The 15,866-nt window shown below is 31.6% G+C and overlaps 1 protein-coding gene across 5 annotated transcripts in view; it reads left to right on the top strand.

Annotated features, from left to right (window-relative positions):
• The window catches only part of LOC124540396 (protein pangolin, isoforms A/H/I/S), a 148,311-nt gene that overhangs the window by 104,141 nt on the left and 28,304 nt on the right, over window positions 1–15,866 (top strand). The window lies entirely within an intron of this gene.

Below are 15,866 nucleotides of genomic sequence, written 5' to 3'. Positions count from 1 at the left end.
TGCAATCTCGCAACGTAGATAACAATCAACGGGATTTACAATTTTACGATGACAGATATGATGCATACGTGAGAAATAGAAAGATTTATTTTTAAATATAATATTTGTATAGTGGTCCTAAGGTAACAATCGTTCAGGTCTTAGACGAAACAAAAATGTATTATCGCGCTAACTCAACATTAATGAATGAATGAAAATCTAATTAGTCTGAAAATATTGTACTCATTTTTAATGACACCAATAAAATATCGAACCGAAGTCGAAATTATGAGCACCTTACAAGAAACATTTGTGAGAATATATTGCATTGTTTACATTTTTATACTTTATTACAAGACAGGATGCATAAGATTGTTATGTCAAAATGAAAATTATATCAGTTGTTTTAAGTTTTGTGCATGAGCATTGAAGCACATAAATACTATGTATCCACATAAATATTAATGTATTTAATATGTCAAAACACATTGGCCCAAATCTTAACACACGACTTCTTTAGCGTGTGACCAAGATTGTACCTTAAGCATAGGTTTTAGTTCATACGTTTCCGACAAGGTATTGGAATTGACTTTTGCTCATACGAAAATTCTCAGACCGTTCTTTTCTAATTATTTGTTCCCTTATTATAATTAATAATAAATTCTTAACAAGTTCAATACACTCGTATAAGACATCAACCGCAGTTAATTTCAGAAAACGTCTATCATTTAACTAGGAAACAAAGCTAAGCGTTGGTTAGCCAGCTTTCGTTAGCAGACGGCACTTCAAAGGGAGAAACCGCACCCAACCCTGCCCCGAGGCCACGGCTGTCGGGTCTGTGTATTGTATTTTGGGTCTATTTACTCTGGCTTATTAACAGGTGGCAATATGTAATTGATAGAACGATCAGACGTATATAATTTCTATTTAATATTATCTAATTACTAAACACCCAAAAAATATATCTTAAATATATGTGTATATTATATAATAGTATGGCCAGAGTAATTATGTTTATTTTAAGTTTGAATTCTGTTTCTTAATTTATTTTAAAATTTTTCGACAAAATGTTATTTATAAAATGGAATGGAATTGCTAACAGCGAGGTTCCAATTTAATTGTACGTTCATTTATATATTGCGGATTTGTTTTCAATTTTTTCTTTCGAAAAATGAATGTAACTTTAATTTCAAGCACAGGCACCAACCCAAGCATCCAATGCATAATGAGACGTATCAATATTCATAGACGAGATGGCCACGTGCCGGATAGAGGGAGTGAGGTTTATTCATAATATACACCCCTCTCGCTCGCACACACTTTTTAATTTCGAAACAATCTCGTTGAGCGTCCTGTCCCATTAAAATTCGAACGCACACTCCCTTTTATTGTTTGACGAATGCTACGGATATTGTCATTTTAAATATTTTTCTAAGGTTTCTAGTTTGTTCGGATTCGACTACGTTGGTGGGCGTTGCAATCAACCGATGAATATGCAAGGCTGCAACCAAAGCTTGAGATTTATAACTTTTCTGTTAAAAAATTACATTGTTACACGTACGGAGATACAATAACTTTAAACGAATTATGTTTAAAACATATTGTTTATTCAATTTTTTATAAACAAAAACATATTTAATATGTTGTGAGTTTATAGACACGGAATTTATCTGAAATTTATACAGATAAGATAAAACTACATGTTTTTTATTTATTCTATAAATATAAAGATTCTCTCTTGTCAAATACTCTGGTACAAGTACCTATTTCAGTGGTATATTTAGAGTTATATGTAAAGCTGCGCGATCCCACATTGGGTGCCATTTTCTTAATTGGCGGTTATGCCTCAGGATTCAGGTGTAAAACACTTTGATTTAGCTTTACCTTTGCTAACTTAACGTTACATATAAACTAAGATTATGAAATCACAACACAACTTGATGAAGGATTTCATATTATAAACTGACATTCGATATTAATTTAAAACCTTTAATAAATACTACTTTTATTATTAAAATTACAATATCTCCTTTTATTATTAAAATTACAATATATTGTAGACATTTGAGTTAAATAGAGTTTTACATTGTCGTCAAATTTAATACGAAATATTTAGCAAATTAAAATATAAAAAAGTTAACATTGCAAACCACGATTATAAGTATACAAAAGCTATGTCTTTTTTAAGCACGAGCTATCAAATTATAATTAGAGCAATGTATTCAGTAGCACGGTCCCACGTCGGGCGCCAATTTCCTAATTGACGGTTACGTCTAATTGGACATGCTCGCAAAGAATTACCGACATGCCTTGGGCAACTGGTTATAAAGACGTTAATATCGGTTTAGCCGTCTAGCCTGCGGGGAAACGATTTATTTTTGCGGTGCTACGAACGTGATGAATATAAAACGCAAGGATGAAAAACATATTTTATCCGTTACTATTTAATAAATGATATCCCTTACCAAATAATTTACTTGTTCATTAAATTTTGAATGAGATAATTCTATAAAAATACGATGTTCTTTTAATCTAAATTTAGACTTTTATAACTATTCAATGAAATATTCTTCGAAATAAGTTTTAAAAATAATTCAACATTTACAAAACATTTTTTTTGGTTCACCACGTCAAGAATCACGAGAGATAGGTCCGGCGATAAGCGATTCTTATAATATTTATCGTTATATCATCAGCTTATCAGAACAATTTATCTTGTAGATTTTATCTTTAAGAGCCGTTTACTGAGAATATTTGAATGAATGAAAAATTTACACGTCGTAATAAAATATATGAATTAAAGAGAATTTGGCGAAGATATCATTATTGATGCTTAATCATTTTGGTGTATACGAATTAAGAGAATCACATTTGCATATATTAAAGATTGTATAAAAAAAATCCTGAATTTTAGTAGTTTTAATTTAGGAACAGTACGACCGTTTGCTTTTCTATGCAGTTGCATATTCAATCAACAAACTTTTCCAAAAAAAACGGACCTTTTTCGTATATTATATAATTTTGTTAATCCCAACTTAATTATAAATGAGAAAGTAAATTTATTTTTTACGCCTCGACTACCTCTAGTTTTGTATTTCGAAACATAACTGATTCAATTTGTCCATATCACTAATTTCTCTCTCATTTGTCTAGTCAATCAAGTGGCTTCAGCTAGTTACAAATAGTATTACCGTGTGTAATTAATATAGGGTGCCTGCGTGGCGGGTCGCTCTAGTATTTTATTTGGTTAATTAATAAGACCAAATTCAAACAAATCCAACAGCTATTGATACACTCGATGCTTTACGAGGGAAGCAGACTTACGGCAGGGGTGGCAGATTGATTAAAATAAAACATTTCTGGTACAATTTACGATTGCATTTTTAAATTAAACAATTATTGATTGATTGTCATAGTATGTTATGAAAATACATGACATGACAGTGACCAGAGTGACATTATTTAATTTTAACAAGTCTATGGTCGATTCAAACGTTATTTTTATCTGTCGAGATTTTTATTCTCCAAATAGCGTATAAGGATGTCTAGATGACACGAACCTTTATATTCATCTCACACATAGAAAAACACCTACGTCCGAATGTCTACGACGAAGTAAATATGTTTAAAAATCTATTAAAAATTCAAGTCACGCGCAACCCTAACGTGGAGTGGATCGCAAGGGCCCAAGTTCGATCCCTATTGTACTTATTCCCACTTGTTTTTTAATAGAGGGTATTTTCTATTATTCGTCATATAAATGGCGCTGTTTTCGTACGTTGACATGAATTCCCTTTTGTGGCTGGCTATGGGGTGAGCATGGGATACGACATTTTGGTGCCTTAATGATCTCGTGGGAGGTCAAGTGATTTTGAAAATGTTGATAGCATTAATTTTATTGCTCTTCGATGGATTTTTATTTCGTTTCTACCTTTTTAATTGAAACCGCTTTTGTTTTGTGACTTGAAAAGTTGCTCCTTGTGTATTGTGTAAAATATCATGACAAGTAATGTTTTTATTATTACATAATAACTATTTTCATTTGAAATCACTTGATATGCTAAATGTTTGTATAATATCTTCTCTTTGATTAAATAATACGTCCCTATAATTTTCGTTCTACAAATACAATGAATTAAAAAAAAAATCAATATTGATCTTAAAGTATAAAAGTAACGTTTGATATCAAACAAACAAATATTTTTAATCTACAATTTTTTATTTCACTGCCTATCATTAAATGAAAAAAAAAATAATTTAAACTCCCACAGGAACCATAGAGTATAAACGTAGTCGAACAATAGAGCCATTAGCTGTGAATGAGATATCACTTATTGTTTTTTTAATTGTTTCCTACGGTTTCTTATTTTTACTTTTCGGTTGCAGAACATTTTGAAGCCAATCAGACTCGTTCAATTTCGTACTTTTTTACAGCCTTTTATGCTATTGATTGGGATTGTAGCAAGCTTTATTTGAAATGTACTGAGATGTTTACACATTTAATATTTGTAATGCAATATATAAAATATAAAATGACATTACTTATTCAGGTCTGAGATTTATTTTTTCTATAAATGGAAATATATGGAACTACACTGTCCCTCCCGGTTAGTGTACATTTTCAAGGAACAATTTAGCTTTACAGTAATGGCATTACAATTAAAAACTAGTTAAACAGTTCGTCTAACGCTCCCTAAACGCGGCGAGACTAAAATGAGACGCATTTTTAATTAAACCCCGCCGGAAGCCGCCATGTTGCCGCGCATCCGCCGCCGCCATCTTGCGGCGACCGTTTGACAAATTGGTACGGCAGAGTGACGCGCAATTTTCCCGCTTTTTTCCCGCCCATTGTTCGCTTTTCCCCAACAAAATGAAAAGTCGCGCTATTCCTATTTATTTATTTCTTTTTTCGGTAAATGTTACGGTTCAGCTGCTGTATTGCAGATTGTTTTGTATAGAGACTGTTCATTTCTCACTGTCGAATTTTTTGAATGTCAGTTTAGGTTCATGGGTACTCTATTACGATTGTTTAACGAGTAAAACTTTACGAACTGTAGCTATGAAAGGATAGACAAATTTTATATTTGAATCTACAAAGCGAGTGTTCCTGTATAGTAAACATATTAACTTTTCCTCATATACCTATTTCTCATTACTTACCAATATAAACTTTCGAAAGTATTATGAAAATAATTTGGATTATTTTGATCATAGGAATTCTACCAAAACCTCAAACAATGTAGATACTAAATTTATATCTACATTGACAGCGGACGACAAAACCTTTAATTAGATATATAAATACCAAAATTAACTAAACTGAAATTTATTTCAATTGGCAACATATCATAATCTAATTGTCTTAATGAATGAATTGTTAATTACATTGTTCAATTACAGTCGAACAAATACATGGAATATTAACAAATAGATATATATTTTTTTTGTTATTATGAGCTTCATATTGAAGCTTAAAAAGTGAGTGATGGTCTGGGAAAATGCCCTCTCAGGGTTAAGAAAATTCATTGCTTATTACAGCCAAGTTTCTGAGTATTGGTAGTAAGGCACTCGTGGAGAAAGAATTTGGTTTAATACTGATTTTCTTGGGATGTTTTTCTTCACCACAGTACCTTGCCTCATCAGCAGCCCACATTGGTCCACTGGTGGACATAAGCCTCTCCAAATGCACGGCACTGTGATCTTTCGGTGCTAAGCATCACCGGGCTCAATATTTTACTAACTTCAATTTCGATTCAGGTTTTTTTAATGTCAGCCCAACTTTCTTCAGTAATATAGTGGTATTACACTACTTTTCTTACTAATTATTATTGTTTTATACAATCTACGTAAAGTGTTAAAAATTTGAACAACATTGATATACTATTCTTTAAAAATGCTTAGTTTTTACATACACTAATAATTCAAACCCACAATTGGTTGAGTGGTATTAAAATTTCATAAAAAAACGAACAATCAAATTTCGGTAGTCTTCTGACGCATTAACGCGTGTATTTATTCTATACGTGCGTCAGTGTGTGGGTGCGAATGACAATTTTCATTGATAAGCAAATGCAATCTTTTCAGCTAAACGATTTGGAGTTTTATTAAATGATAAAAGTTTTACCATGGATTAATTAATAGTTATTTCATATTTTATTGATTGTTATTATGTATAATCTTTTTCTAACATATTTACTAATTCTTAATTCCTACTGACAACTGTGTCTATACTCTATATGCAGAAATGTGAAAGTAAACAAAAATCCGTATTTTTCTAAAAATTATATTATGTATGTATTTGTGAAGTCCAGTTAAATATAAATTTGAAGATTTAAATTTTATATTTACTCTTTATTTAAATTTCATTTTTTATTAGACCTAGATTTCCTAAATCTATTCAAAATTCAAAACCTCACCTCCCAAAAGTCAACAAATCAGACAGTAGGCAGAACACAATTCGAACTAGTTGCCGTCTATACTGGCCGCCTCATTAAAGCAAGCGGCGAGATCAAACGATTCCGAAATACGCGCGCCGCAGAACTATGAGAACGTAGAGCGACGTAGAATTAATAAGCGATGTCACAAAATCCACACACGGACAAGGAAACATAGTTTTAGCCATAGTTAGCTACTTCGAAAATAAATTATTCCAATAATCTAACTACCAAGGCATTTTACATCTCCTATTTTTTTGAAAATTAATGAATATTTCAATTATTGGAAAGTTGTATATGAGGACACTATATCTGAGGACAACAAAAACATTCTCTGATATTACCAATGTATTAAACCTTCTATACTCTTCGTAAGACAACTAAACAGAATGGTCTCGAAAGAAACGATTTATGCTTGTGTCGACGTGTGCGCATATGGTGTTTTATTATCATATCACCAATTCCGGATCAGCGAAACTAGTAAACTTGAATAAATTTCGAATTATTACGTAGTTTTTTGAAAAATAAACCACCCGTGTAAATAAATATTATATATTTTTCCATTTATTACTGAGGAAAAAGACATTGTTTTGCTAATCATCAATATGTAAGCAAAAAAGCATCTCAAATAAGGAATAAAATTTCTCGATAAATAGAAAATAATCAGAAATAAAACAGTCGTAAGCGCCATATAAAAACCAATCAATGAAACAACATCATTACAATAAATATAAACAGCCAGAATATAGATAACGTAATACTAGAACCAAAAACCGTTAAAGCTATCAAAGAATACAAATTCCCATCGATTATTCTAGAAAGTATTCCGAATGTTAATTTATCCTCAGCCCACTATTAAAACTATTTCCTATCGGACTTGTTTAGTGATCAAGTTTTTCTTTATAGCACATCAAAAGTTGTAAATTCCACTGTTCTGTCATATACTTAATACATTATATTCAATATTAAATAATGTACCAGGGATTGATTGGACCTAATTGGGTCGTTATGTGGAAGAATAATGACCAATTAGTAAATTAAACGACTCATCCGAGGCGGGACGTTGCCGTCGTTACAGTTTTTTATTGCGGCTATATTGTAGAAAAGTGGACCCAGGTTAGTGCCTTGAGGGGTCCCTTAAATATATTTATTGTTAGTAAAGATTTGATTAAAATGCAAATAATATAATGCGATAGGCATACTCAATTTTTTTAGGAAATCTGTTGTATTATTTCATTAAGCAAATCATGGTTCTTATTTCATTTTATAGACAAGCCATTGTAATACATTAAACAATGTGTCAGTGAATCATCCATTAAGTACTGCGAAAATCGGATAGTATCCGCTCGACGAATAAATAAACGTTATAAATTTGGATTAATGGTTTCTTAAAAATACTTCAAACAAATTGACGTAACACTATTGTATTATAATACTGCTATAATTAAAAACAAAATCACGTTACGGCATCGAACGTTAACATATTATATTTGCACGAAGTCACGGCTTGTCGCTAGCACAGACCGCTTTGATCAAGGTCTTTCAACGCTAGCGAAAAGTCTACCTCATATATTTTATGTTTAAATCACTTATCGCTTATATTTATCACTTCTTATAATTTCTTAAGCGTTTAGCGATTGCTTTATTGTGGCACATCAACTTTGATTCTCTTTTAAAACTAATCTTGAACAGTTTAATCTAAAAAAAGCTTCTAGTTTCGGTTTTTATTATACCCTCCATAAAATCTAAGAGCTCGTAATCATGTCTCGGGATGAACGGGAGACTTTGTTCTCGTTTTTAACATTTTAGTTCGTAAGTTGAAACTGGAACGGAGCTATTTGTGAATTTTAATAGTCGTAAATCCAAGTCTAGTTTAAGATATGTGTATAATGTTTATTGCTTCTTACTGTAATAATTCATATCGTCATAGATTTGAAGAAATCATAATATTTATAGCACGATAAAATTACAATGAATCTTCTGTTTCCTATGCATTTTATATCCTTGGAGTGCAATTGTCGCTGGCTGTCATTGTATCTGTCTGTTTAATATCCCCAAGATCATTTGTTTAAATCTACGTAATCTATACATATAATAAAGTTGGAGTGTCTGTTTGTAATATTTAAATAGCACTTTTTTACTCAATGCATATGTAGTATACACGGTACATATACCAAAATAATATTTTTTATTATTTTTGTCAATCTGTCTGTTTGTTCTGGCTAACCTTTGGAACGGCTGGACCGATTTTGACGGGACTGTCACTGGCAGATAACTGGTATAATAAGGAGGGACTTAGGCTACAATAATATTTGTTTTGTTAAATTCAAACACGTACAAGGTCGCGGGTACAGCTTGTCTTTAATACATTCGACCGTAGTATAGCTATATTAAGTCACGACAACAATGACACATATTAAACTATAATTATAGATTGATTAGTTAAAGTAAGAACCAAATTTAAAGCGATGTAAGGTTAACGATCTCAAATATGATTGAACATTTTTTTAAGACCAAATAGAATTGAATACAAATTTTATATACCGATCCGTTCTGTCCTCACATTTTATTTTTACAAATTGTTTCAGAGTCGTCTGTAAGTATATCATTCGTTAAAATTAATTCGGAGCGATGCTCGAGTGCCATCAATTTTTACATTTGACATTTTTATGCATATTTAAGATTTCGCTTTGAAGAGCTTTACACTAGATTTATGATTATTTCGAGACACACGGTCCGAGAGTTTGACAATTTACATGCAAACCATATTATATAAATGACCAGTATTGTTTCATGTTTTGGGTCAATGACATATTGCACTAAAATCTTAAATCTTTTTTACGGCTTATCTTTTGTTCTTTTGGAGTTCATTTAGTTTCATATCCTTTTGAAAATCGAAATACAAATAAAACTACTTTTGATACATGCGTCTTGACTTTCTGTAGGAATCCGTCATTTAATCTTACTTGTTATTAATATGATATACGCTAAAGTTTGGATGGATGTTTCTTTGTGACGTCGGAATGGCAAAACGGATATCAATGAAATTTGTCACAAATATATCACACTCAAACGCGGGCGAAGGAAAATAGTTTATATATCAGTATCTGTTAGTTTTTGAAAGCGTACAATGAAATGGTACCTTTTATTAACAGTTTTCATCTCATCTTTCATCCCAGTTCAACCGAGTTCTTCCGCTCCAGACAATTCGGTTCCTTGTCTGTTTGGTTAGATTCTCTTTTTTATTGATATATTTTTATTATAAAGTTATTCTTATTCTGAATAAGTATTTTTTTATTAGATAATGTAAATTTAGCGGCCATTATTTGGTAAAATCGTTTATTTTATACGTCGACAACCATTTATAAAATCCAGCTGTAAATATTATTCTAGCTGAGTTTTTATTTAATTAACTTAATATGCCCATTTAATGGGTAATAATGAAGCAACGCCGAGACATTCGAATAAGTATTTTTAATTCAGTTTTATTTGTTTTTGACTATCAATGAAAAACCGTGTGTAGTTCACACTTTTTGATATTTTTTTATGATTTATTGAAAGGCGTCACGGTTTTGGCTGTTGAGAAACTAGATTTATATTTTCGCTTATTCTACTAATCTCGTTTATATTAAATACCGTGGGTGTAAAAATAAAAGGATTTATCGTCAACTTTATTAAGAAGACAGAATTGATGTTGAATAAATCACATTATTTTGAAACATTCGAAACGTCTTAAATATATTTGTAATCCATATTTCTTTTAAATATTTCATTGATATTTACATAATTTATATTTATATTTCATCTCGTGCGTTCACCCCTGGGTGAAGGATAATCGTGAGGAGTCTAACGGATGAAAACCTCCAGAGTGGAGTAGCCTGGAATCTCCAAACGGTTGTGGATCATTTGCAGACTCTTACTTTGCTTTCTGTGTTGCAATCATTCTTTTTTCATGTAATATATTTAAACGTTTTTGGATGTATTCGATCTTAGCACATTACAAGTGATAATATTAATTAAAGTAGTTCAGTGCAATTCGTCGTAGTTGCTATTCTCTGTATAACTGTTAACATATAACAAAGGTACACTTAAATAAAAATTACAATCAAAAACAAGATAGAAGTAAATACAACTTTAATCAATTTTATCCCAATGTTTATTATGATGGATAAAATTATTGTAATAATCATTACGTAGTATAAAACAACGTCGCTTTCTCAGTCCCTATATCCATATGTAGGCTTAAATCTTTGAAACTATGCAACGGATTTTGATGCGGTTTTTGAATAGAGTGATTTGAGATTAAGGTTTTTGTATATGATACTTGGACAATATAATAAAGAAACACTGATAATAATTTCTAATGTGATGTCCTAAATAAACAAATTCTGTATTATGTTTAGTATCATTATTGAAGCCGGGGCGGGTCGCTAGTTAAATTATATACGACCTCTGGTTGAGTGGTGTGTACACCGGTTTTCATGGGTACGCCACTCTGAGGTCCCGGGTTCGATTCCCGGCCGAGTCGATGTAGATTACCATTAGTTTTCTATGTTGTCTTGGGTCTGGGTGTTTGTGGTACCGTCGTTACTTCTGATTTCCATAACACAAGTGCTTCAGCTACTTACATTGGGATCAGAGTAATGTAGATGTTGTCTCATATTATTATTATTATTATTATATATCGAGACCCGCGATTATTCTCACCGTGCCATATAGCCGCATTTTTCTCGTGACATCTCGACGATAAGCTCATGCTAAACAGCATTGTATTTGAATATTTGATTGATATAAATCGACTTTCTAAACAAGACGCATTTCTCTGCGTGTTTTAAATTAATAAATAATGTCACACCGAATCCATTAATGTTAAATATATTAATTCGGTTAATTTATTGCGTTCCGAACATCAAATCTGCTGATGGCGGTCATCAGAATTTATCACGGCTTTCGCATAATTCATGTGTTTATTTTAAGCAATTTTATCGAATTCTGCGGTTTTTTGATTTTTTTACTATTGTATTGATGATTGGTGGTTCGCGTTATTTGTTGATTGATAACTCTGCGGTAAGGATATGTATATATGACTATATGATACTATCCATTCTCGCGACATCATGCACGTTTAAATTTAACAATAAAGTTATTATCGTAGCCTCTCCTTATTATTACCTGACGTAATATGTCCAGTGAAAATCCCATCACAATTGGTCCAGCTGTTCTAGAGATTAGTCGGAACAAACATACAGTTAGATAGACAAGAATTTAATTAAATGTTATTTTGGTATGTGTACCGTGTATGCATCTTTTCGCATTTAGTAAAAAGCGGTAAATTTAATGTTACAAACAGACACTTAAATTTTTATATATGACTATATGTAAATTTAATTAGGCGAGGAAGAGCTTAACTTCGCCTAAAATTAAAAACATAAGAACTACATTGACGAAAATGACGAGCATGTAGCTTATGACGTCATCAGATTTTAGAGTGACGTTCCTAGGCCCTTTGCACAACAGATACTTTGTAAATGAGAGCTAGGCCGAAATTTAAGTCTACAACCGTTACGATAATTGCAAAACAACGTTTATAGATTTTTTTCTTATTTGCATTTCTACTCTTTTATTGAAGGTGCTACAATAAAAATAATTATAACAATGTTTTAATCTACAATGACGTTAATCTGTCTGTTATTTCATAAATAAAATTAGGAATAATTTTAGTTTTATAAATATCAAAATTACATAGAAAGTGTTTCGTTGAAACCAAAAGGGAAATATTTTATTAAACCAAATATCGAAGTGTTGCTTTGTTCGTATGAATATAAAATAGAAAATATATTCGGGAAAATGTTTTTCAAGTTTGCTCACGACGGCACGCTCCGTGTCAGCGACTGTTGACATTCCAACTTGTCAAATCCCACGCTGCCCGCTTTACACTAAATTCGCGTAGATTACAAGAACCCGTACCATTTGTTTTATGTTTCAAAGCGAGAACCGAGTGACTTGTATCGAGAGCAATTTCATTATTTACTAATATGGATCAGGATTTTAACTTTTGCTTATATCTATATCAGCTATGTTTTACAAAATCATATATTTTAAAATTTAATTATCTTTAAAAAAAATTATGTATTTGTGTATAGTATCTAATTTCAAGTTATGCTGATTTAAATTTGGTAATTCTCAAACAAACGAGCGATAATGTTAAATATCAAAAGTAGAAGCTATACCATAAGTTACTATAGATGAAAATTGTCATTATTTTTAAATTTCGCGTAATAAAGAGTGTTTGGCATTTCGATGTTTTCGTACAAACCCATAGTAGCGACCTATGTTTACGCTTCAAAATACGAGCGTGACGCAATTTGTAACACCCTCCAGGAGGGGGAGGGGGGAGGACTTCAAAGGGCTCGCCGACAAAGCGCTAAATAAGATGAAAAAAATATATATAAACGACAATGGACAGGGAAATCGGGCCTTACGAATTTTCTTTTCTCTTTAGTTTCGCGCTAGAATCATGTAATGTTTACTCGTATGCATTCCTCGGAGGCTTTTGACGCGCGATTTAACAAAAGGCCGATGTGATTCCACTGAATTCTTCCGGCTTCATGGTGCACTGAGAGAGCTGTTCGCAAAGAAACACACTTCAATGGCTGACTGAAAATGAAACCACTCAAATTAGCAACGACTCCACTGACGTCATGTTGTTTCATTAGCTTTTGTTTTTCTTATTGCATTATACCGTTTTAAAGCTCCACTCGCTCTATTCGCTCCACTCGCTGTGATACGCGAATTTAATCTTATAAACATTACGCGAATTACATTACGATTATTTTATCTAATTCACTTTTTTTTGAAAAATATAAATCAATTATAATTTGATACCGTCGTTACTTCTGATTTTCCATAACACAAGTGCTTTAGCTACTTACATTGGGATCAGAGTAATATATGTGATGTTGTCCAATATTTATTTATAAAAAAATATATATAAACAATGTCAGTATATAAACACATGCATCGTGATTTAATTACTTTTTAAAAGTTAAGCATTATCTTGTAAGCCAAGCGTATTATATAGTATTTACAAAATATAGTTTTTTTCAAAGACAACATCATCTTTCAATTATGTATGTTTTTTGTATATAAAAAATGATGTTAGTTTTCAATGAAATCAAATGTAAGTCACATAATTTTATTTTGATATGTTTTAATTTAGAACTTAAGTCACGATTTACAAAGCGGTCGAACTAATAACTACTCAGATCAATTAGTCCAAACAGTTCACACTAAAACTCAATCTAAGCAAGAAGTGATAAGTGTCGGAGATCCATTACCGAGGATTACCGTTATCTCGTTATCAATTAAGCCGTCGATGTAACAATGTTACTTTACATAACGCATTAGCGAGCAATTGCCTCTTAGCTTAACGAAATTATATCGAATGATACTACTGTAAGGTATTTTTTATTAAACAGAATAAGGATGTTCTCAAAACAAATTATTTTAATGTACAAGATATGCATTAACAAACTCACACATACACTCACACACATACACTATTTACAATGTAAATATTGGAACGCCTTCTAATCCTCTTGATGTTTGGAACCTATTTCAATAAAATAGTCCAATGGGTTGTAGCGGATTCAAGTGGGGCAGATATTCATTTCCTCGACTGTAAGTATAAAGCATTATTTAAAAAAAGCTGTAAGAGTTATCGTTTTAAATTCGTCATACTATATTGTAAATTAATAATATATCATATATCAATTGCGACCAGTTCTGTATCTTTAATTACATAAACAAACAGACTTAATACCGGAGGATGCAATAAAATGCCGTCAATACAATAACGAGATCACGTCACAAATTAATTAAAGTCGTGTATCAATTTTAACGTCACGACATCGGACCTCAGCGAATCTTATAAATCTTTGCAATTATCAAATTCTCAGCCTCGTCTCATCTGCATACACGCACACACGCCTAAACACACTGTACGCACGCGCGGCGGCGAGATCAAAGAGAGCTCGACCCCTTTGTATTTGCCGCCGGCGCGTGCCGTCTTCTTCGTTTCCCTCGCAAACTACGTCTAACTCTGTAAGTGCGAGGGAGACGACTATAAAGGCGATTGTGTAGCTCGCAATGTGAATATTTCACCTCGTTATCGAGTCTTGTTTGTGTAAGATAGTGTTAGAACGTTGATTGAATTAATTGTATCGATATCGACGTGATTTAATTAATTTTAATCTTCGAGTCACTCTGATATTAGTATCGCTTCTGTTTCGGACACATTTTGACGCGTTTTTGATTGCGTTTACGTGTGATTCCTTTTATAGCAGAATAATTGTTATAAAAACAGTTTTCTTTTGAAGTAACAAACCAGAAGAATGTATATTGTGATTGTATCATAAAAAGATGTCTTTTAAGTGTATAAAACATACATTATTGTTCCTACTTTTTATTTCTATGATTGAAATCGACAATTAAAAAATAAATACATAATATTTAAGCAACGATAAGAATACAATTCAGCATTCCTATAAAATAATTGAAAACAGCATTTGAAGATTAACACGTTTTAGAAATTGTCACATAAAAATAAAACCTATATAAAAGTAACGGTTATACCATCGATATCGATAACTAAACGTGTCACATCACTCAACGTAGTAGAGCACAGCTCCCGAGTAGGCAAGACAGGAATCTGCCGATATCGGCTAGTAATTAAAATAGACTTATTGCGTACCACCGTATTCGTACTTTATGGTACGGTTTTTACTTGATAAGGCGTTGGTGTACGTAACGCGTATATTTAGATGCCTTAGTCATTGCGAATGAGCTTTCTATTAATTAGCCTCTAATTTATTAAGTAGGGTTGACGCTTTGAACATTTTTGTTATTTTGAATTCATTTAAGACATTTAAGACAATTATTTTCGAGAAACATAATGATAACAAGTATCACTAAGAAAATATATTAAATTATTCTTTTTTAAAATTTTGCTGTTAACTTAGTTATCTTAAAAGACTTTTATTTAATTTTTAAATTGTAAGATAGATTAACAATAATAAATAAACTGTCGTTTTAAATATAAGATCACTGAATAAAATTAAACATCTAACTCTTTTTATACCTGACCTGTACTATGTTTTATGTTGACAATATACTGTTTTAATGTAAGCGACAACCCTAACTTCTAGACATGAGTCTGCTCTATATAGTATCTTAAAGCACATTAATTTGTATGTTTTAAATCTATGGTATATTTCTTTAAGTTTTCCCATTTAGGGTTGTCAACCGTATCAGAAATTTTATGTCCTACTAACAAGGATAAAACAGTTTTTTAAATGAATTAATGCTCTCTTCCGTCTTCTTATTTACTGAGACTGATTATTGTCTGTTTTATAAGAAAATTTATTTCACTTCCTAATTGATAGAAGATACAGT

This window comes from Vanessa cardui, chromosome 25 (assembly GCF_905220365.1).
Source record: "Vanessa cardui chromosome 25, ilVanCard2.1, whole genome shotgun sequence".
Lineage (NCBI taxonomy): Eukaryota > Metazoa > Arthropoda > Insecta > Lepidoptera > Nymphalidae > Vanessa > Vanessa cardui.
This window is presented reverse-complemented; position numbering and strand designations above follow the sequence as displayed.